This window comes from Haematobia irritans, chromosome 1 (genome assembly GCF_050003625.1).
Source record: "Haematobia irritans isolate KBUSLIRL chromosome 1, ASM5000362v1, whole genome shotgun sequence".
Taxonomy (NCBI): Eukaryota; Metazoa; Arthropoda; class Insecta; order Diptera; family Muscidae; genus Haematobia; species Haematobia irritans.
The window spans coordinates 155,120,908-155,145,940 of NC_134397.1; positions in this window are offsets into that span (position 1 = coordinate 155,120,908).

The following is a 25,033-nucleotide window of genomic DNA, read 5'->3' on the forward strand; positions in this document are numbered from 1 at the left end:
AAGTTGGTAGATTTTTGGTAAAATTTTCTTCAAATTTTGTTAGATTATATTTGGCAGGAGTGGCAACCGTGACAACCTTCCGCACGTCCTCTATTAATTTCAATTAAATTGGAGTTTAGTTTTTTCACTATGTTTAAAAAAGTCAGGCAAAGGGATCGAAGCAAAATGGAAAAATTAATTAGTGGATATTTGTCTGGACGCCACAACCAAACTTCCCTGAATATTTAAAGCAACACGGAGAACATAAATTCAATTTTTGAGACCACACTCAACCTTTCCTTAAAAAAAGCAAGAAAATTGGAGAACTTTAGATCAATTCAAAAGTCGTGTAAGGAAAGAAGGATGAAAGTACACACAATTTTTTTCTGATTCAATCACGAAATTAATTGATCCAATTAATTTTTTAATTGAAATGTCTTCAATCACAGAAACGATGGTATCAATTAAAAAAGTAATTGAAAGTCAATTAAAAAATTACTTGATACTATTAATTTTCGTGATTGATTTTTTGTTTCAATTAAAAAATTTGTTGAATCAATTAAATTTTTAATTGGAAAATTGTTCGTAAATTTTTTTCTGTGTATCCCGGCCATTTCAAAAATCAAACAATCAGGTATTAATTTCATAACCTTCGTCCACGTCGAGAGACCATCCTCAAATTTCCCCGAGAAGAAGCACCAAAATGGGCGAACCGATAGGGATCGGTGTAAATATCAAACAGGCAGGTACCCCATATTAATTTCATAACCCCGTCCACTCCCCATCCGACCGCTGTAAATTTCAAGTCCAGCAAAGAAATTCTGTTTTTTCACTATTTAAAAAACAAGTCGGGGAAAGGGAAGTTCCCTCTTCTCCACCAAATATCGTAAAATAAATTCAGGAATATTTGTCTATAGATCACACTCAACAATTTCAAGCAAATCGGAGAACTTAAGTCCAATTTTCAAAAAATTCGACCAAGGGGGAGGCCCCTCTCCACAGACCAGATTACGTTCGATGAAAATTTCAGCCGTTCCCGAACGTTCATACACGCAGAGAAGGAATATGATCACCTCAAACATGTTTCAAGAGCAAAATGTTATTTTTGTATGGTGACCAGGTAACATGTTTGTCACCTGCTTGCCGAAATCAGATACATGATTTCCGAGAAAATAACATGGTTGCGAAAACCATGTTACATGGTTAGAACCCAAAAATAACATTTTGCTCTTAAAACATGTTTGAGGTGATCATATTCCTTCTCTGGGTGTAATCTTCAGATTCCTAATCTAAGATTCCGACTTAATAGCCCATGGTGAACCCATTCTAATATACATACATTCAACCCCTTTAGAAAATTATAACAATTGACATTTGTTATAATTTCTTAAAATCTCATAATTTAAATCCATGGTAGTTGATATATGGCTTTTTGGATGGCCAAATTGCATGCAGTTCTGCTTACTTGACTTTTCAGCCTCCAACGCATAGAAATTGGACTTGCAAATAAAAACTAAATTTGCAAAAAAGAATAAAATTATATCTTCTTGTTGCAAATTTTATTATATCTTGATGGGGAATGATCCAATGCAAATACTAAAAATGTTTGTTTTCGGTGAAATGAATTGTTAAAGGAAAGTATCCGTGAACAAAAATGGCCAATTTAGCGCGATAATGCCAACTGGCCAACTGGCCTTTAGATACAATTTCTCCATAAAATATTTTTAGCCCTATTTCTTAACCCATGGAATATTATTAAATTTTAAATGAATAATATTTTTAGCAGAGTCTCTATTGAGACAGTTGACATACTTTTGTGGTTTTCTTGTCGAAAGGCCAAATACTCGTAGTCGTAGATCCTTATGAAAAATGTATACAACAAAAGGACAACAACGCCCTTGTTAATTATTTATAATAATAACCATAAAAATGGCTCTTTTGAAAATTTTATCACAGAAAACCAAGTAACAGTTACTATTTACCAAAAGTTTTTTTCCATTCTTATAGTTTATTGTTTTATTTGGCCTCGGTTGGTATTAAACTAAAACTTAACCAAGAACCAAGTGGGTGGTGCTCTCAGGAGAGCGATTAATGATTACCAAAAGGAAATTTTGCCAATAGAAACTTGTATATTGGGGAATATTTTAAATATTCCATGGTTTGCTTAGGTTAGGTACACTGAAAAAAAAGCATGCCCGGTTCCAAAGATTTTGTCTTTACTTTAAAAATGTTGGTATTGATTCCGAGCCAAAGAAGCGGAGAATAAATACAAGTAGGGATACTTTTAAGACACAATTCTCTTTTAAATTTGGGTCTAGGAAGAAAATTTTAATTTTTCGTTTTTTTTCAGCTTTTTTTCTTCATACGCTATGGAAGTTTTTTAAAAACGAGTTAAATAGAACTTTATTTTCCAAATTCAGACTCGACTTCCAGTAGAAATTATTCAAGTAGAAAACGTCTTTAAAATAAAGTGTTGAAAAACATGTCCTATTTTTAAACGCTTTTTTGCTTTGTAGTCAAGATGCAAAAAGACTACAAATTTAAAGACAATTTCATTAATTTTAAAGAATTTTTCTGAATTATTAAAGTCAAGTTGGCCTTAGCCCAAAATTTTTATACCCTCCATCATAGGATGGGGGTATATTAACTTTGTCATTCCGTTCGTAACACATCGAAATATTGCTCTAAGACCCCATAAAGTATATATATTCTGGGTCGTGGTGAAATTCTGAGTCGATCTAGGCATGTCCGTCCGTCTGTTGAAATCACGCTAACTTCCGAACGAAACAAGCTATCGACTTGAAACTTGGCACAAGTAGTTTTTATCGATGTAGGTCGGATGGTATTGAAAATGGGCCATATCGGTCCACTTTTACGTATAGCCCCGATATAAAGGGACCCTCAGATTTGGCTTGTGGAGCCTCTAACAGAAGCATATTTCATCCGATCCGGCTGAAATTTGGTACATGGTGTTAGTATATGGTCTCTAACAACCATGCAAAAATTGGTCCACATCGGTCCATAATTATATATAGCCCCCATATAAACCGATCCCCAGATTTGGCTTGCGGAGCCTCAAAGAGAAGAAAATTTCATCCGATCCGGCTGAAATTTGGTACATGATGTTGGTATATGGTCTCTAACAACCATGCAAAAATTGGTCCATATCGGTCCTTAATTATATATAGCCCCCATATAAACCGATCCCCAGATTTGGCTTATTGAGCCTCTAAGAGAAGCATATTTCATCCGATCCGGTTGAAATTGGGTACATGGTGTTGGTATATGGTCTCTAACAACCATACAAAAATTGGTCCACATCGGTCCATAATTATATATAGCCCCCATATAAACCGATACCCAGATTTGGCTTGCGGAGCCTCAAAGAGAAGCAAATTTCATCCGATCCGGCTGAAATTCGGTACATGATGTTGGTATATGGTCTCTAATAACCATGCAAAAATTGGTCCACATCGGTCCATAATTATATATAGACCCCATATAAACTGATCTTCAGATTTGGCTTGCGAAGCCTCAAAGAGAAGCAAATTGCATCCGATCCGGCTGAAATTTGGTACATGGTGGTGGTATATGGTCTCTAACAACCGTGCAAAAATTGGTCCACATCGGTTCATAATTATATATAGCCCCCATATAAACCGATTCCCAGATTTGGCTTGCGAAGTCTCCAAGAGAAGCAAATTTCATCCAATCCGGTTATAATTTGGAACATGGTGTTAGTATATGATATTTAACAAGCGTGCCAGAATTGGTCCATATCGGTCCATAATTATATATAGCCCCCATATAAAACGTTCTCCAGATTTTACCTCCGGAGCCTCTTGGAGGAGCAAAATTCATCCGATCCGGTTCAAATTAGGAACGTGGTGTTAGTATATGGTCGCTAACAACCATACCAAAATTAGTCCAATCACAAAAAATTGGTCCATATCGGTTCATAATCATGGTTGCCACTAGAGTCAAAAATAGTCTACCAAAATTTTATTTCTATAGAAAATTTTGTCAAAATTTTATTTCTAGAGAAAATTTTGTTAAAATTTTATTCGGTTCATAATAAAATTTTCATCATTGTCAAAATTTTATTTCTATAGAAAATTTTGTTCAAATTTTATTCGGTTCATAATCATGGTTGCCACTCGAGCCAAAAATAATCTACCAAGATTTTATTTCTATAGAAAATTTGGTCAAAAGTTTATTTCTATAGAAAATTTTGTGAAAATTTTATTTCTATAGAAAATATTGTTAAAATTTTATTTCTGTAGAAAATTTTGTCAAAATTTTATGTCTACTTTGTCAAACTGAATTATATACGTATTGGATCGATCTTTTTTGATTTAATATATACAACGTATGGACTTACATACAATTTAGAAGATGGTGTTAGGAGGTTTTAAGATACCTTGCCATCGGCAAGCGTTACCGCAACTTCGTAATTCGATTGTGGATGGCAGTGTTTAGCAGAAGCTTCTACGCAATCCATGATGGAGGGTACATAAGCTTCGGCCTGGCCGAACTTACGGCCGTATATAAAGGGTGATTCGTTTGAGGTTAGGATTTTCATGCATTAGTATTTGACAGATCACGTGGGATTTCAGACATGGTGTCAAAGAGAAAGATGCTCAGTATGCTTTGACATTTCATCATGAATAGACTTACGATCTGCCACAACGTCGAATTTTCAGTGAATGGGCCCTAGAAAAGTTGGCAGAAAATCCGCTTTTTTATCGACAAATTTTGTTCAGCGATGAGGCTCATTTCTGGTTGAATGGCTACGTAAATAAGCAAAATTGCCGCATTTGGAGTGAAGAGCAACCAGAAGCCGTTCAAGAACTGCCCATGCATCCCGAAAAATGCACTGTTTGGTGTGGTTTGTACGCTGGTGGAATCATTGGACCGTATTTTTTCAAAGATGCTGTTGGACGCAACGTTACGGTGAATGGCGATCGCTATCGTTCGATGCTAACAAACTTTTTGTTGCCAAAAATGGAAGAACTGAACTTGGTTGACATGTGGTTTCAACAAGATGGCGCTACATGCCACACAGCTCGCGATTCTATGGCCATTTTGAGGGAAAACTTCGGAGAACAATTCATCTCAAGAGATGGACCGGTAAGTTGGCCACCAAGATCATGCGATTTGACGCCTTTAGACTATTTTTTGTGGGGCTACGTCAAGTTTAAAGTCTACAGAAATAAGCCAGCAACTATTCCAGCTTTGGAAGACAACATTTCCGAAGAAATTCGGGCTATTCCGGCCGAAATGCTCGAAAAAGTTGCCCAAAATTGGACTTTCCGAATAGACCACCTAAGACGCAGCCGCGGTCAACATTTAAATGAAATTATCTTCAAAAAGTAAATGTCATGGACCAATCTAACGTTTCAAATAAAGAACCGATGAGATTTTGCAAATTTTATGCGTTTTTAAAAAAAAAAAAAGTTATCAAGCTCTTAACAAATCACCCTTTACTTGTTTTCTTTCATGTTATGATATCCATTTTGAAGGCAAATCACTTAATTATAATGACAAGACGACTTCATTGAAAAGTTGATCGACTTTTGGACAAGGAAAAAAACTTTATATTAGAGAAATGCGTCTTCTATGATAAGCAAAAACTGCATTCGTATTTTAAGGACATGAAATCTTTGGCCTCACGACAATATTTTTTTCAGTGTAACTCAGACAATTATTTCAGCTTTGCTTACTTAGGTCTACCTATTGGGATAACAAAAAGGAGCGAACTCCTTTCTTATCATACAATATTTAGCTCAATGTTAAGAGACAGGCACAGTTGTCTTCAACTAAGTCCTGCAATGACAAAGCTGGTGGTATTACATGACATACATGAAATTCCCCTTGGTGAGTAAACGAAGTAGATATGACTTAATTCTGAATGGTAGCAGGACTTTAATATCAATATTGAAGAACTGATTCCAATAGCGAACCAGTAAGGAAATGGTCCATAGACATATATTTAAAGGGTGATACGGTCAAAATTTGGTTAAGGGAAAACGCGTGTAAATCGGTGAAATCGTTTATTTAAAAAATCAAATTAAATTTCTTTTTCAAGTTCAATTAGTATAAAATTCAGGAAAAATATTCAGTTAGGCTTTCGCCGAAGAAAGCCAGTTTGCCTTGAACTGCTGCTCGTCCTTAGCAGTTTTTTTTGGCCTTCTTTAGGTTCCGCTTGAACACAGCCCAGTATTTCTCAATTGGGCGGAGCACTGGCGTGTTGGGAGGGTTCTTGTCCTTGGGAACCACCTGCACGTTGTTGGCGGCGTACCACTCCATGGCATTTTTACCGTAATGGCAAGATGCCAAATCCGTCCAAAACAGTACGGAACAACCGTGTTTCTTCAGGAAAGGCAGCAGACGTTTATTCAAACACTCTTTCACTTAAATTTCTTTGTTGACAGTCCCGGAAGCTATGAAAATGCTGCTTTTCAAGCCACAGGTACAGATGGCTTGCCAAACCAAATATTTCTTTGCGAACGTTGGCAGTTTTATGTGCTTGAAAATATCTGCCACCTTTCCCCTTCCTTTTGCCGTATAAAACTCCTGTCCCGGAAGCTGCTTGTAGTTTGCTTTGACGTAGGTTTCGTCGTCCATTACCACGCAGTCAAACTTCGTCAGCATCGTCGTGTACAGCCTCCGGGATCACGCTTTGGCCGTCGTATTTTGTTTATCATCGCGATTTGGAGTCACTACCTTCTTGTAAGTCGATAGTCCGGCTCGTTTTTTGGCTCGATGCACGGTTGTAGACGATACACCCAGCTTATTTGCGGCATCTCGGAGAGAGAGGTTAGGGTTTCGCTTGAAACTACTGGCAACTCTCTTTGTCATATCAGCGGCTTCCGGTTTTCGATTTCCCCCCGATCCAGACTTCCTGGCTGTCGACAAACGTTCCCCAAACACTTTAATTACATTTGTAATGGTTGATTTGGCAACTTTTAGCGATTTTGCCAGCTTTGCGTGCGAGTAGCCCGGATTTTCGCGATGCGCGAGCAAAATTTTGATACGCTGCTCTTCTTGCTTGGACGGCATTTTGACAACAGAAGAGTGAATTCCAAAATCAAAATAGGAGCAACATTCTACACATACACACACCTTCAAAATGAGGGGTGTTCAGATTTTTTAAACGCAAAATTGAAAGAAATACGTCAAGTTTATATTGACCAAATGTTAACCGTATCACCCTTTAAATGTGAACCAATGATGACAAAATTGTTAGATTTAGGTTAGGTGGCAGCCCGATATATCAGGCTCACTTAGACTATTCAATCCATTGTGATACCACATTGGTGAACTTCTCTCTTATCACTGAATGCTGTCCGCTTCCATGTTAAGCTCAATGACAAGGGACCTCCTTTTTATAGCCGAGTCCGAACGGCGTTCCACATTGCAATGAAACCACTTAGGGAAGCTTTGAAACCCTCAGAAATGTCACCAGCATTACTGAGGTGGGATAATCCACCGCTGAAAAACTATTTGGTGTTCGGTCGAAGCAGGAATCGAACCCACGACCTTGTGTATGCAAGGCGGGCATGGTAACCATTGCACCACTCTAGAAAATGTCTAGACTAAAAATTTAGACCGGCTAATGCCCTACACTGAAAAAAAATATTTAAATGATATTAAAGATTATGCAACCTAAATTTTAGGATGCGTAATTTACAAAATATTAAGGACAAATTTCTTTAAACTAAATTTTAATTAAATTTTAAATTAAAATAATTTTAATTAAAATAAAGTTTAGAATCTTTACTTCAAAAATTTTTTCCATTAAATTTAGGACACAAATTTTGTAAATTTGAGTCCCTCCTCTATGGTCGCATGTCTTTGAACTAAGGCAAATTTTCCTTAAACTAAAGACACGTATTTTTGATTTAAAGAATTTGTCCTTAAATTAGCTGAAATATTGAAACTTTGAATTTAAGATAAAAACGCTTCCAATATAGGCTAAGACTTATTTTGAGGATTTTAGCATCTTTGATTTAAAGTTTTTTTTTTTTTCTTTTTTTTTATAGACTGAACTTAAATGTTCAATTAATGTTTTATTTCATAAAAATGAATTAAAAATTAGATATCAAAATAACTCGACAATTAATTTATAATAAAGCAACTAAAAGTAGTTCCACACTTTTCCCAGCAAAAAAATTGGGAGTTGTTCTAAAGGCACAACTTTAAAAATGTCCTCACAATGAAGTTAATTATTTTAACTACACAGGAAGTTTTTTACTTCATTTTTTTCATATTTTAATGGGTAATTTTTTGTTTTCTTTTTTTTTCAAATAGTTTAAAAAAGAGTAAGAGTAAATAAAATGGTACAAATTATTAAAATTTTGCCACAAAAATGCTAAATCCATTATAAAACAAGTAAGGAAAGTCTAAGGTCGGGCGAAGCCAACTATATTATACCCTGCACCACTTTGTAGATCTAAATTTTCGATACCATATCACATCCGTCAAATGTGTTGGAGGCTATATATAAAGGTTTGTCCCAAATACATACATTTAAATATCACTCGATCTGGACAGAATTTGATAGACTTCTACAAAATCTATAGACTCAAAATTTAAGTCGGTTAATGCACTAGGGTGGAACACAATGTTAGTAAAAAACAAGTAAGTAAAGTATAAAGTCGGGCGGGGCCGACTATATTATACCCTTCACCCCTATGTAGGCCAAAATTTGTGTTACCATAGTTCAGATGGTACACATTTGCTGGAAGCTATATAAAGGAGACATTTTTTTTACTTCTACAAAATCTCTAGAATTAAAATTTAAAACGGCTAACGCTATCCAGTTAATTGGAGCAAACTTCCATTGAAAATGGGTCTAAAATGTGTAACAGTCTACCATATTTCCCCAACTCTGGTGTACGTATATATGGGAGCTATATATAATCTGAACCGATTTTGACTAAATTTGACATATATAGTTAGAATAATAATTCTGCTATTTATGCGAAATTTCACGTAAATGGGAGTATAACTTTGGCCCCCCTGGTCATATGAGTGCAAATCGGACGGAAGATATATATGGGAGCCATATCTAAATCTGAACCGATTTCAACCAAATTTGGCACAATCACCGATAATACTAAATGTACTCCTTGTGCGAAATTTGAAGCAAATCACGGCAAACCCCTGGATTTTGAGGCCATATAAGTTCAAATCGGACGAAAGATATATATGGGAGCTATATCTAAATCTGAATCGATTTTGACCATATTTGGCACATACAATAGTATCGTTAAAAGTACCGCTTGTGCAAAATTTGAAGTAAGTCAGGGCAAAACTCTGGCTTTTGAGACCATAGAAGTCCATATCGGGCGACATATATATATATATATATATATATATATATATATATATATATATATATATATATATATATATATATATATATATATATATATATATATATATATATATATATATATATATATATATATATATATATATATATATATATATATATATATATATATATATATATATATATATATATATATATATATATATATATATATATATATGGGAGCTATATCTAAATCTGAACCGATTTCTTCCAAAATCAATAGGGATCTATTCTGAGCCAAAACACATACTTGTGCCAAATTTGAAGTCGTTTGGACTAAAACTGCGACCTAGACTTTGATTACAAAAATGTGTTCACGGACAGACGGACATCGCTATATCGACTCAAGAGCCCACCCTGAGCATATTTGCCAAAGACACCATGTATCTATCTCGTCTCCTTCTGGGTGTTGCAAACATATGCACTAACTTATAATACCCTGTTCCACAGTATGGAGCAGGGTATAAAAATCGATAATTTTTGAAAATAGTCGAGGGAAAACGTTTCAAAACAACAAGGAAAACGTTTCAAACCACGGTGGCTCCCGTGTTTAACGGGAGCTATCGCCTTGCATGCCCGCCTTGCATGCCCGCCTTGCATGCCCGACTTGCATACACAAGGTCGTGGGTTCGATTCCTGCTTCGACCGATCACCAAAAAGTTTTTCAGCGGTGGATTATCCCACCTCAGTAATGCTAGTGACATTTCTGAGGGTTTCAAAGCTTCTCTAAGTGGTTTCACTGCAATGTGGAACGCCGTTCGGACTCGGCTATAAAAAGCAGGTCCCTTGTCATTGAGCTTAACATGGAATCGGGCAGCACTCAGTGATAAGAGAGAAGTTCACCAATGTGGTATCACAATGGACTGCCACATAACCTAACCTAACCTAACCTAAGGTTGCATGTCTTTCGACTAAGGCAAATTTTCCTTAAACTAAAGACACGTATTTTTGATTTAAAGAATTTGTCCTTAAATTAGCTGAAATATTGAATCTTTGAATTTAAGATAAAAACGCTTCAAATATAGGCTAATACTTATTTTGAGGATTTAGCACCTTTGGTTTAATGTTTTTTTGGAATTAAGAAAATATCTTTTACTTCGAAATATCCATCATAATTTGAATTTTTAAACTGACATTTGGTTGTACGTGAATAGCTTTATTAATATACCGGAAAGATAGAATGAAAATTCGATAAATGAGATCTATATCCTAAATTTAACATTATAGATCCTAGATTTAAAGCCAGATAGGTCGCAAAAAAAATCTCCTTGTTTTAAAGAACCCGCATCTTTGGCTCGGAATCAATACCAAAATCCTTAAAGGAAGATCAAAATCTTTGGATCCAAGTAAACTTTTTTTGAGTGCATGTATTTATTTATAATACCCCGTTCCACAGTGCAAATAGTATGAACTTTGTTATTATTAAAATTTCACTGATTTCACTGATCTTACAATTTAGGTTGCATTGTTAATATTTAATGGTTAATACGAGTATTGTTTTTTTTTTTTTCGGTGCAAAACATTTGAATTACTATTTCAAATATACCATAGGTTTCTAATTAATGTCAATATGGGTTATAAATTAGAATAAAACTTTATCGATTTAGATATCCTCTGCCCCCCCTTAAATTACATTAGAAACATCCCCTTAATGTATTTACTATATTATAATGGAATTATTTGTGTCCCATGTAATTAAAATCAAATTATAACCGAATATTTTCCATTAAATTATGTTTGCATAGCGTTTGAACCGCAGCATGTCGACATGCATGTCAAAGTACATAAACGAAATAATTTATTCGGTTGCGGTGGCCAAATAAAGTTTTAGAAAATTATATTTCGAACTAATATACAAAATAAACCACAAATATAAAATACGACATATATAGTGGATGTCTTATAATTAAGGAAAATAATAAAATTCCAATAATGGAATTTAATGGAGCAGTCACCATAGGAAAAATTCTATCATGTTCGATTACAATCAATTTGATTTGGAAAAAATATCATAATGATATTTCTCGGTGGACTTTTATATCTCCTTGGCCATTACATGATCAGGGTATGACATCTATGATTTCGTTAAAAATTGGCCCACATTTCTGTTCGACTCAGAATCACGTCTTCCCAGTCGATATAGCCACATCCGTCCCTTCTTCGTCTGTCTGTGAACATATTTTTGAAATCAAAGTCGCAAAGTCGCAACCAGGTCGCAGTTTTAGTCCAATCAACTTCAAATTTGGCATAGGTTTCTGTTTTGGGTCAGAATAGAACCCTATTGATTTGAGAAGAAATCGGTTCAGATTTACATATAGCTTCTATATATACCTTTCGCCCAATATGGACTTATATGGCCTCAGAAGCCAGAGCTTTGCCCTGATTAGCTTGAAATTTTGCACAAGGAGTACAATAAGCAGTGTAGTCAACTGAATTTTATTGAAATCGGTTCAGATTTAGAATATTTACTGTTGTTGTAATATCAGCATTTGTTGTAAAGTTTAGATAATTTTCTAAAATTAACCAATAACTTCATTCTTGGTGATTTCACTGTATTTTGAGTGCATATAAATAAATAAGATAATTTATATCGGTTCATTTCCGATATCCTTAGAATTGTAAATGGACTGTTATTAAAATATCATTTAGTTTTATTGCCCGGAGAAAATTTTCTATAGAAATACAATTTTGAGAAAACTTGCTAGAGGAATAACATTTTGGAAATAAAACCAGTAAGGAAAGTCTAAAGTCGGGCGGGGCCGACTATATTATACCATGCACCACTTTGTAGATCTAAATTTTCGATACCATATCACATCCGTCAAATGTGTTTGGGGCTATATATAAAGGTTTGTCCCAAATACATACATTTAAATATCACTCGATCTGGAAGAATTTGATAGACTTCTACAAAATCTATAGACTCAAAATTTAAGTCGGCTAATGCACTAGGTGGAACACAATGTTAGTAAAAAAATATGGGAAACATTTAAATCTGAAGCAATTTTAAGGAAACTTTGCAAAAGTTTATTTATGATTTATCGCTCGATATATATGTATTAGAAGTTTAGGAAAATTAGAGTCATTTTTACAACTTTGCGACTAAGCAGTGGCGATTTTACAAGGAAATTGTTGGTATTTTGACCATTTTTGTCGAAATCAGAAAAACATATATATGGGAGCTATATCTAAATCTTAACCGATTTCAACCAAATTTGGCACGCATAGCAACAATGCTAATTCTACTCTCTGTGCAAAATTTCAACTAAATCTGAGTTAAAAATTGGCCTCTGTGGTCATATGAGTGTAAATCGGGTGAAAGCTATATATGGGAGATATATCTAAATCCGAACCGATTTCAACCAAATTTGGCACGCATAGTTTCAATGCTAATTCTACTCCCTGTGCAAAATTTCAACTAAATCGGAGCAAAAAAATGGCCTCTGTGGTCATATGAGTGTAAATCGGGCGAAAGCTATATATGGGAGATATATCCAAATCTGAACCGATTTAAACCAAATTTGGCACGCATAGTTACAATGCTAATTCTACTCCCTGTGCAAAATTTCAACCAAATCGGAGTTAAAAATTGGCCTCTTTGGGCAAATGAGTGTAAATCGGGCGAAAGCTATATATGAGAGCTATATCTAAATGTGAACCGATTTGGCTGGTATTTTGCATGTTTTTCGAGACCCATAAAATATTCGGATGTACGGAATTTGAGGAAGATCGGTTGATATACACGCCAATTATGACCAGATCGGCGAAAAATATATATGGCAGCTATATCTAAATCTGAACCGATTTTTTCCAAAATCAATAGGGATCGTCTTTGAGCCGAAACAGGACCCTATACCAAATTTTAGGACAATCGGACTAAAACTGCGAGCTGTACTTTGCACACAAAAATACATCAACAGACAGACAGACAGACGGACAGACAGACGGACAGACAGACAGACGGACATCGCTAAATCGACTCAGAATTTAATTCTAAGCCGATCCGTATACTAAAAGGTTGGTCTATGATTACTCCTTCTTGGCGTTACATACAAATGCACAAACTTATTATACCCTGTACCACAGTAGTGGTGAAGGGTATAATAAAATGGAATAAAATTTTGACAAAACTTTCTATAGAAATAAAAATTTTTGAAATTTTCTAGAGAAATAAAATTTTGACAAAACTGTTATATACGAATAATATCTTCTACAGAGATAATATTTTGAGAAAAATAAAATGAAAATACTATTTGGAAAAAAAAATATTCTACAGAAATAAAATTTTTAGAAAATTTTCTATAAAAATACAATTTTGAGAAAATTTTCTAGAGGAAAAATTATCTATAGAAATAAAATTTTGAGTCAATTTTTATAAAAATAAAATTAAAACAAAAAATAAAATTGTAAAAAAAATTCTATGGAAAAACAATTTTGAGAAAATTTTCTATAGAAATACAATTTTGAGAAAAATTTCCAGAGGTATAACATTTTGGAAAAACTTTCGATAGAAATACAATTTTAAGAAAATTTGCTATATAAATACAATTTTGAAAAAATTTTATAGAAATAAAATTTTGACAAAACTTTCTATAGGAAAGTTTTTCTAGAGAAATAAAATTTTGAGACAATTTTCTATAGAAATAAAATTTTAAGAAAATCTTCTATCGAAATAAAAAATTTGAGAAAATTTTCTATAGAAATACAATTTTGAGAAAACTTGCTAGAGGAATAATATTTTGGAAATAAAATCAAATGGAATAAAATTGTGACAAAACATTCTATAGAAATAAAATTTTGACAAAACTTTCTATAGGAATAAAATTTTGGAAAAAATGTTCTATACGAATAATATTTTTTATAGAGATAATATTTTGAGAATATTTGCTATAAAAATACAATGTTGAAAAAATATTCTATAGAAATAACATTTTGAGACAATTTTCTATAGAAATACAGTTTTGAGAAAATTTTCTATAGAAATATAATTTTGAGAAAATTTTCTAGAGGAAAGTTATCTATAGCAATAAATTTTTGAGTCAATTTTCTATAAAAATGAAATTAAAAAAAAAAATAAAATTGTAAAAAAAAATCTATGGAAATACAATTTTGAGAAAATTTTCTAGAGGTATAACATTTGGGAAAAATTTTCGATAGAAATACAATTTTAAGAAAATTTGCTATAGAAATACAATTTTGAGAAAATTTTCTATAGATATACAGTTTTGAGAAAATTTTATAGAAATAAAATTTTGACAAAACTTTCTATAGGAATAAAATTTTGTGAAAATTTTCTAGAGAAATAAAATTTTGAAAAAATGTTCTATACGAATAATATTTTCTATAGAGATAATATTTTGAGAAATATAAAATAAAAATACAATTTTGAAAAAATATTCTACAGAAATAAAATATTGAGACAATTTTCTATAGAAATAAAATTTTAAGAACATATTATATAGAAATAAAATTTTGAGAAAATTTTCTATAGAGATACAATTGTGAGAAAATTTTCTAGAGGAAAAATTGTTTATAGAAAAAACATTTTGAGTCAATTTTCTATAAAAATAAATTTAAAAAAAAATTATTTGTATATAACATTTTGGAAAATTTTTCGATAGAAATACAATTTTTTATAGAAAATTAAAGAAAATTTTGTAAAAATTTTCTATAGAACTAAAATTTTTAGAAAATTTTTGTAAAAAATAGACATAAAATTTTGTGAAAATTTTCTATAGAAATAAAATTTTGAAAAATTAACTATACTATATATAATAATCATAGAAAATTTTATTTAGAGATAATATTTTGAGAAAATTTTCTATAAAAATAAAATTTTGAAAACAGTTTCTATAGAAATAAAATTTTGAGACAATTTTCTACAGAAATAAATTTTTGACAATTCTGAGAAAAATTTCTAAAAGAAAAAAATTTTGCAAATTTTTTTTCTATAGATATATAGAGATAGAATTTTCTATAAAAATAAAATTTTGAAAAACTTTTCTATAGAAATAATATTTTGAGAAGAATTTCAATAGACATAAAATTGTGGGAAAATCTGTTCTATACGAATAATATTTTGAGAATATTTTGTATAGAGATAATGTTTTGGGACAATTTGCTATAGAAATAAAATTTTGAGATAATTTTCTACAGAAATAAATTTTTGACAAAAATTTCTATAGAAATACAATTTTGAGAAAATTTTCTAGAGGAATAAAATTTTGCAAAAATGTTTTTCTATAGAACTAAAATCTTGAGGAAATAAAATGTTGAGAAAATTTTCTGTAGAAACAAAATTTTGAGAAAAAATTCAATAGACATAAAATTGTGAGAAAATCTATAGAGTAAAATTTTGTGAAAATATACGAATAATATTTTGAGAATATTTCGTATAGAAATAAAATTTTGACAAAATTTTCCATAGAAATAAAATTTTGAAACAATTTTCTATAGAAATAAAATTTTGAAACAATTTTGTAGAGGGATAAAATTTTGAAAAAAATGTTCTAACGAATAATATTTTGAGAATATTTTGTATAGAGATAATGTTATGAGACAATTTGCTATAGAAATAAAATTTTGAGTAAATATTCTATAGAAATAAAATTTTGAGACAATTTTCTACAGAAATAAATTTTTGATACAAATTTCTATAGAAGTACAATTTTGAGAAAATTTTCTAGAGGAATAAAATTTTGCAAAATTTTTGTCTATAGAACTAAAATTTTTGAGAAAATTTTCAGTAGAAATACAATTTTGAGAAAATGTTCTATAGAAATAAAATGCTGAGAAAAATGTCAATAGAAATAAAATTGTGAGAAAATCTATAGAATAAAATTTTGTGAACTTTTCTAGAGGAAAAAAATGAAAAAAAAATACCAATAATATTTTGAGAATATTTTGCATAGAGATAATATTTTGAGACAATTTTCTATAGAAATAAAATTTGAGTAATTATTCTACAGAAATAAAATTTTGAGATAATTTTCTATAGAAATAAAATTTTGAGACAATTTTCTATAGAAATAAATTTGAAGATAAATTTTTCAAAAATATTATATACAATCAAAAAAATTGAACCCTATATTTCTCTAAAGCCGATTTAAGTTTTAAGAAAGTTTCCATGACTTTATTCAGTTTTTTAACTAAATTCGTATCTCCCAAAAAATAGTTCAGAATTTCTTAAAATTTGTAAATTTTACCAATAATGCGCCCATGTTGATCTTCCTAAAAACATAATTGCAATTTTGGACTTCAATTTTTTTATTTCAAACTACGAAATTTTCTTTAATAAGCGAAAATTAATAATTTGGCTAATAAATTCTATACACTCAAAAAAATTGAACCCTATATTTCTCTAAAGCCGATTTAAGTTTTAAGAAAGTTTCCATGACCTTATTCATTTTTTGCGTATATTAGTTAAATTAACTGAAACACAGGAAACAATTATACACAAGTGAAGCATAAAGATTAACTAAATTCGTATCTCCCAAAAAATAGTTCAGAATTTCTTAAAATTTGTAAATTTTACCAATAATGCGCCCATGTTGATCTTCCTAAAAACATAATTGCAATTTTGGACATCAATTTTTGTATTTCAAACTACGAAATTTTCTTTAATAATCGAAAACTAATAATTTGGCTAATAAATTTTCTTGAACTTGTTGAAAATTATTTACTTATGTTTGTGTAATCGGCGTGAAATCTGCGTTCCTAATACAGTTTAGTTAATTTTTTTTTTTAACTAATCTAATTTTTCTTAAATTAACTAATTTTTTCCTAGTGGGTTCATTGTTTTTTCAGTGTATGAATAATATTTTGAAAATATTTTGTATAGAGGTAATATTTTGAGAAAATTTTCTATAGAAATAAAATATTTTCTATAGAAATAAAATTTTTGACAAAATTTTCTATAGAAATAAAATTTTGACAAAATTTTCTATAGAAATAAAATTTTGACAAAATTTTCTATAGAAATAAAATTTTGACAAAATTTTCTATAGAAATAAAATGTTGACTAAATTTTCTATAGAAATAAAATTTTGACAAAATTTTCTATAGAAATAAAATTTTGACAAAATTGTCTATAGAAATAAAATTTTGACAAAATCTATATATATAAAATTCAATCTATGTTTGTTTATTTGTTTGTTTGTTTGTTTGTATTTGGTCGGGGAGGGGGACCACCCCTTTGCCCGACTTTTTTTTTTAATTACAGTGAAAACAAAACTAAACTCCTCCGACTGAAATATTACGGAAATATGAGTGAGGTTATGATATTTATATCAGGTTCCTAATTTTTTAATAAAAATAAAAGGACATAGGGAGACATCCGCTTCTCTTAAGTAACTACATACAGAGAAACAATTAAACTTTACCGAGTTACTTGAAATTTACAGAGGACTGGGGAGAGGTTACGATATTAGTAGTTGATACCTGATTTTGTGATATTTGGACGGAAGAGAGGCCGCCCCTTTAGGCTTATAATTTGCTTGACATTTTCTGGGACGTTTACATACAAAAGATACGCTACATCACTTTTCGATATTTGGTCGGGGAGTAGGTCCTCCTCTAAAACTGCAAACAAAAAACAAAAACTCTTAAGTTTTCTTGAAATTTACAAAGGCAGTGGAGGAAGGTTATGAACGAAGGGAAGTTTCAAGAATTTTCAGGGAAGGTTAGGGGTGCTATTCACTACGGTGTTTGTCGATATTGTATCGGGGAAAGTGACGTCCCTTTAAAACAATAAGCAAAATTTAAACATCTCCGATCTACTTGAAATTTACAGGGAACGTGGGAGGAGGTGATTAAATTTATACATGATTTTTAAATTAGTATATGATTTTTCGATATCTGGTTGGAGAAGGGGGAACTTGAAATAAACTTTGTCGATTTACTTCGATTGAATTTATAGGGACCATTGATTAGTTATGAAATTATGTTAATATATTGTACGTGATAGTCCGATATCAGGTCAGAGTGGAGCGAAGGTGGGGAGAGGGTTCCCTTTTGTCCGAGTTTTTTTTTTCTTAAATTGAAAGTAGAGGGTTGTCCGTAAATGGGAATTTTATGAGTTTTGCACAGGCTTCTGTCAGACTTCTTTTTAGTAAAGAACTTAAATTTACATGAAATTGGCAGAGGGTGCATCATTTTCCAACATGTTAGCAAATGTTAATGTGGTAAAATTGTTTACTACTTTTGCTTTTTCCGATTTATTAGATGGGAAACAGTAATTCTTTGTATGTTATTACAATATAGTGCTTAATTTTCAGATATGTTGAGGAGAAGGATACCTTTCATTGACAAACCACACTTAAAATTCACAAGAAATGTAGAAGTTTGTCCAACTACTTGAATACAGAGCATTTTTTAAGACGAACCATTTTACATATGCATATCCGCCGTATTTGTACCTATAAACGAAAGAGCAAGCAGTCCGATTTGTTTGAAAGAATTCAAATCTTTTCAAATTTGTTTTCAGCACGAAGAATATGGTCGACTAAGTTAACGCAAAATGTTCCTACAAATACGCTTCGGAAGGCGCAGCGAAGCGGGCCGGGTTACGCTAGTTTTCTATAAAAATAAAATATTGACAAAATTTTCTATGCAAATAAAATTTTGAAAAAATTTTCTATGGAAATAAAATTTTGACAAACGTAGTTTAGTCAATGTATGGTTTTAAGCTGCAATAAAAACAACAACAATGCTTAAAGAACAAAACCAACAATAACAAAACAAAAAGAATGGAAATAAAATTTTGACAAAGTTTTCTATAAAAATAAAATTTTGACAAAATTTTCTATAGAAACAAAATTTTGACAAAATTTTCTATAGAAAGAAAATGTGGACAAAATTTTCTATAGAAATAAAATTTGGACAAAATTTTCTATAGAAATAAAATTTTGACAAAATTTTCTATAGAAATAAAATTTGCACAAAATTTTCTATAGGAATAAACTTTTGAGAAAATTTTCTATGGAAATAAAATTTTGACAAAATTTTCTATAGAAATAAAATTTTGACAAAATTTTCTATAGAAATAAAATTTGCACAAAATTTTCTATAGAAATAAAATTTTGACAAAATTTTCTATAGAAGGTTAGGTTAGGTTAGGTTAGGTGGCAGCCCGATGTATCAGGCTCACTTAGACTATTCAGTCCATTGTGATACCACATTGGTGAACTTCTCTCTTATCACTGAGTGCTGCCCGATTCCATGTTAAGGCCGGTACTATGTTCATTCTTGCGAAAAATTTTTATGGAAACCATTATTTCGCACATAGAAAGCGGCGTTTTTTTAGGTAGCTTGGAGCGCTATTTTACAGGGAGCGATATTGGATTAAGTTGGTGTTTGTTGCTTGTTTTTACAAAATAACATTTTATTTTTCCTTTGGCAATTGATCTGCTATTCCTTTTATCCTTTGTATAGTTTCGGAACAAAAATATGGTCCGTGTTTGATTTATAAACCCGCACAAATAGTTTTTAATAAATAAATTATTTCTTAATTCACATTGCAAATGGCGCCGTGCTATAAACGTCAGTTTTTCAACACGAAAAAACAAAGTATCACAAATGGAAAAAATTTCGCAAATTTTTCGCATTTTTTGGTTTTGTATGGAGTTTCAACGCGAAAACCGAACAGAGTACCGGCCTTTAAGCTCAATGACAAGGGACCTCTTTTTTATAGCCGAGTCCGAACGGCGTTCCACATTGCAGTGAAACCACTTAGAGAAACTTTGAAACCCTCAGAAATGTCACCAGCATTACTGAGTTGGCATAATCCACCGCTGAAAAACTTTTTGGTGTTCGGTCGAAGCAGGAATCGAACCCACGACCTTGTATATGCAAGGCGGGCATGCTAAGCATTGCGCCACCGTGGTGGCCCAAATTTGCTATAGAAATAAAATGTTGACAAAATTTTCTATGGAAATAAAATTTTGACAAAATTTTCTATAGAAATAAAATTTTGACAAAATTTCTATGGAAATAAAATTTTGACAAAATTTTCTATAGAAATAAAATTTTGACAAAATTTTCTATTTTAAGAAAATTTTTATAATTCAATATCTTTAAAAAATTTAATTTTCGTGTGGTTTCATTCTATCAAAGTCCATTGTGAGGAAATTCTCCCTTTTTGTAGAAGAAGTAGCAATTTTCTCTTATTGGTGTAAGCTAAAATGGCTAGATCATATAAAATTCGACAAAGCTACAATTCAAGGGTTTTATATACCCAAAAAAAATTGTCGCTAATAGGAGAGATCATTCGAAGAAAAATGAAATTTGTTGCATACTAACCAAAGATTTGATCAAAAACTTTCAAATAATTTTTATTTTAAATTTGGTAGATTGTGGTAATATTTCAAGGGTTTACACACCCAAATTGTCGCAATAGGAGGAATCATTCATTCGAAGAGAAAAACATTTTTTTTTTTCATACTAACCAGAGATTTGAGATATTGTCACGAGTGGCAACCGTGCTATGGAGCCACAGTCTAAGCTAACGAATAATGCTGGAGTTGGAGTCGAGGAAAAATGGCTCCAACTCAACAGTCCTGGCAGTAAGAACGAAGTAGCAAAAAGAAAATTCCAAACGATATTCGTTGGTCTACAATTTGATCTAAATCGTAACTATGGTAAATAAAGCATTCAATGTCAAGCAACGTCACCTCTTTTTAGATTCTTCAGATGGCATCCCTAATATTTACTTAGAGAGCTTTCATGTATGTACCATAAGTAAATATTTAAGTAATCCTTGAATAAAGTTTTTAGGCGGTAGCATTATTTGAAGACTCTTTCATTTGAAAACTTTTTCAATTCGGTTGTTGTTAATGTCGGTGTTGTTTTTATTGCTAGTCCGCCGTCCCCCATCATCCGTAAGGCACCTCATAAGCGCACCAACACTCACACAGACGCGCGCGCACACATTGACACACATCCACACATATGTAATGAATTAGAGCTGAAACTATGACTATTTAACAAATAATTTCATGAAGAGTCAACATCCTCAATTGAATTTCTCACTTAATTACAACTTTTGGTGTTACTTTTGTTGTGGCATGTTTGAAGCTCATTAGAAAATGGTAGCAGATGTTAATTATTTTCCATAAAAATCTAAATGAAATTTTCTTAGTCTATCTAATGAAATGAATTGGCTTGGTTAAATAAAACTAATTGCTATAAATCCAGTTGTGCAAAATACAAAACAAAAAGTTATGACGATACCAAGCCAATGTCCTTGACAAGGATACAGAAGTATAACAACCAAAATATGATTCATTCAGACCTATTGTAATAATTCGGGCATACTAGTATTATGCCTTGGTTGCCATTGCTGCATTTGTAAAAAAAAACAAATACAACAAAAAAATTCTGATTCAATCATGAAATTAATTGATTCAATAAATTTTTTAATTGAAATGTCTTCAATCACGAAAATTATAGTATCAATTAAAAAATTAATTGATCCAATTAAAAAAATTTTATTTTATTGATTTTTGTATCATTTAAAACAAATTGTTGAATCAATTAAATTTTTAATAGAATATTTTTTAAAACTCAATGAAGAATATAATTGAAAAAATTTTCGTGAATTTTTTTTTTTGTGTACAAGGGCTATATACAAATCTGTAGTTATGCGAGATGATGATACACAGTGGTGGTGAAAAATTATTCAATATTGGAGGAATTTTTCTCGTATACAATTTTAGCACGATAGCTTCATTATTGAAGACGGTAGCGTGATTACAACCGACAGACACACGGACATGGTTATACCGTCTTACAATTTTGGAAAATCGATATTTCAATGTGCTACAAACGGAATGACAAACTCAGTATAAGCCTTCACCATTCTATGGTGGTGGGTATATAAATACACACAAAATTTTTTTTTTTCTGATTCAATCACGAAATTAATTGATCCAATTAATTTTTAATTGAAATGTCTTCAATCACAGAAATGATAGTATCAATTAAAAATTAATTGAAGGTCAATTAAAAAGTTAATTGATCCAATTAAAAAATTAATTGATACTATCATTTTTGTGATTGATTTTTGTTTCAATTAAAAAAATTGTTGAATCAATTAAATTTTTAATTGAATATTTTTTAAAATTCAATTAAAGTTTTCATTGGAAAAATGTGTATATCGCCTTCCATTACAAATATCAGCCACCCTATAATATGTATCCAGCAAAAAAAGAGCTTCCAAAAAAGTAGTTTGGATCCCAAATCTTTGATCCGGAAGTAGTGCAAACTTGGAGCACCTCCAATGAATTTTACATGGACTTGCCATAGGGCGGCAGTACTCCCTTTTTGATTTCTTTGCATCGTTTTAGAAGTTGTGCCCTGGAAGTTCATTTTAATGAAGAAAATTAAAAAGCGGAAAAAACGTTTCAACCAATTTCACTTTTTTTCATCCATATTTTTATACCCACCACCATAGAATGGAGACGGGGGTATAACAAGTTTGTCATTCCGTTTGTAACACATCGAAATATCGATTTCCGACTATATAAAGTATATATATTCATGATCAGGGAGAAATTCTAAGACGATATAACGATGTTCGTCTGTCCGTCAGTCTGTCTGTCTGTCTGTTGTAATCACGCTACATTCTTCAATAATGAAGCAATCGTGCTGAAATTTTGCACAAACTCGTCTTTTGTCTGCAGGCAGGTCAAGTTCGAAGATGGGCTATATCGGTCAAGGTTTTGATATAGTCCCCATATAAACCGACCTCCCGATTTGCGGTCTTGGGCTTAAAGAAATCGAAGTTTTTATCCAATTTGCCTGAAATTTGAAATCTAAAGGTATTTTATGACCATAAAGAGGTGTGCCAAAAATTGTGAGTATCGGTCCATGTAGTGGCATAGCCCCCATATAGACCGATCTCCCGATTTTACTTCTTGGGCTTATAGAAACCGCAGTTTTTATTCAATTTACCTGAAATTGGAAATCTAGAGGTATTGTAGGACCACAAATACGTGTGCCAAAAACTGTGAGTATCGCTCCATATTTTGGTATAGCCCTCATATAGACCGATCTCCCGATTTTACTTCTTGGGCTTATAGAAACCTAAGTTTTTATTCAATTTACCTGAAATTGGAAATCTGGAGGTATTGTAGGACCACAAATACCTGTGCCAAAAAGTGTGAGTATCGGTCCATGTTTTGGAATGGTCCCCATATAAAACGACCTCCCGATTTGGGGTCTTGGGCTTATAGAAACCGTAGTTTTTATCCAATTTGTCTGAAATTGGAAATCTAGAGGTATTTTATGACCATAAAGAGGTGTGACAAAAATGGTGAGTATCGGTGCATGTTTTGGTATAGCCCCCATATAGACCGATCTCCCGATTTTACTTCTTGTGCTTATAGACCGTAGTTTTTATCCAATTTGTCTGAAATTGGAAATCTAGAGGTATTGTAGGACCACAAATACATGTGCCAAAAATTGTGAGTATCGGTCCATATTTTGGTATAGCCCCCATATAGACCGATCTCCCGATTTTACTTCTTGGGCTTATAGGAACCTAAGTTTTTATTCAATTTACCTGAAATTGGAAATCTGGAGGTATTGTAGGACCACAAATACGTGTGCCAAAAAGTGTGAGTATCGGTCCATGTTTTGGTATGGTCCCCATATAAAGCGACCCCCCGATTTGGGGTCTTGGGCTTATAGAAACCGTAGTTTTTATTCAATTTGTCTGAAATTGGAAATCTAGAGGTATTTTATGACCATAAAGAGGTGTCAAAAAATGGTGAGTATAGGTCCATGTTTTGGTATAGCCCCCATATAGACCGATCTCCCGATTTTACTTCTTGGCACTACAATTAAAAAATTAATTGGATCAATTAATTTCGTGATTGAATCAGAAAACAAAGCTTTTTGTATGTAGGTTCAAATCTCACCAGCGGCAATTTTTTGTATCAAATATTTTTCTAAAAACATATTTTTTTTTTATGCTATACCTCGTTTTTATACCCTCCACCATAGGATGGGGGGTATATTAATTCCGTTTGAAACACATCGAAATATTGCTCTAAGACCCCATAAAGTATGTTATATATTCTGGGTCGTGGTGAAATTCTGAGTCGATCTAAGCCTGTCTGTCCGTCCGTCCTTTGTTGAAATCACGCTAACTTCCGAACGAAAACTTGGCATAAGTAGTTATTGATGTAGGTCGGACGGTATTGCAAATGGGCCCTATATAAACCGACTCCCAGATTTTGCTTGTGGAGCCTCTTGGAGGAGAAACATGTATCGGGTCTAACAACCATGCAAAAATTGGTTTATATCGGTCCATAATTATATATAGACCCCATATAAACCGATCCCCAGATTTGACCCCCGAAACCTCTTGAAGGAGCTAATTTCATTCGATCTGGTTTAAATTCGGTACATGGTCTTTATATATGGCCTCTAACATCTTTGCTAAAATTGGTCCAAATCGGTCAATAATTATATATTGCCCCTATATAAACCGATGCCCAGATTTGACCCCCGAAACCTCTTGGAGGAGCAAATTTCATTCGATCCGGTTCAAATTCGGTACATGGTGTTTATATGTGGCTCTAAAATCCAAACAAAAATTGGTCCTATATAAACGGATCCCCAGATTTGACCTCCGGAGCGTCTTGGAGGAGCAAATTTCCGCAAAAAATA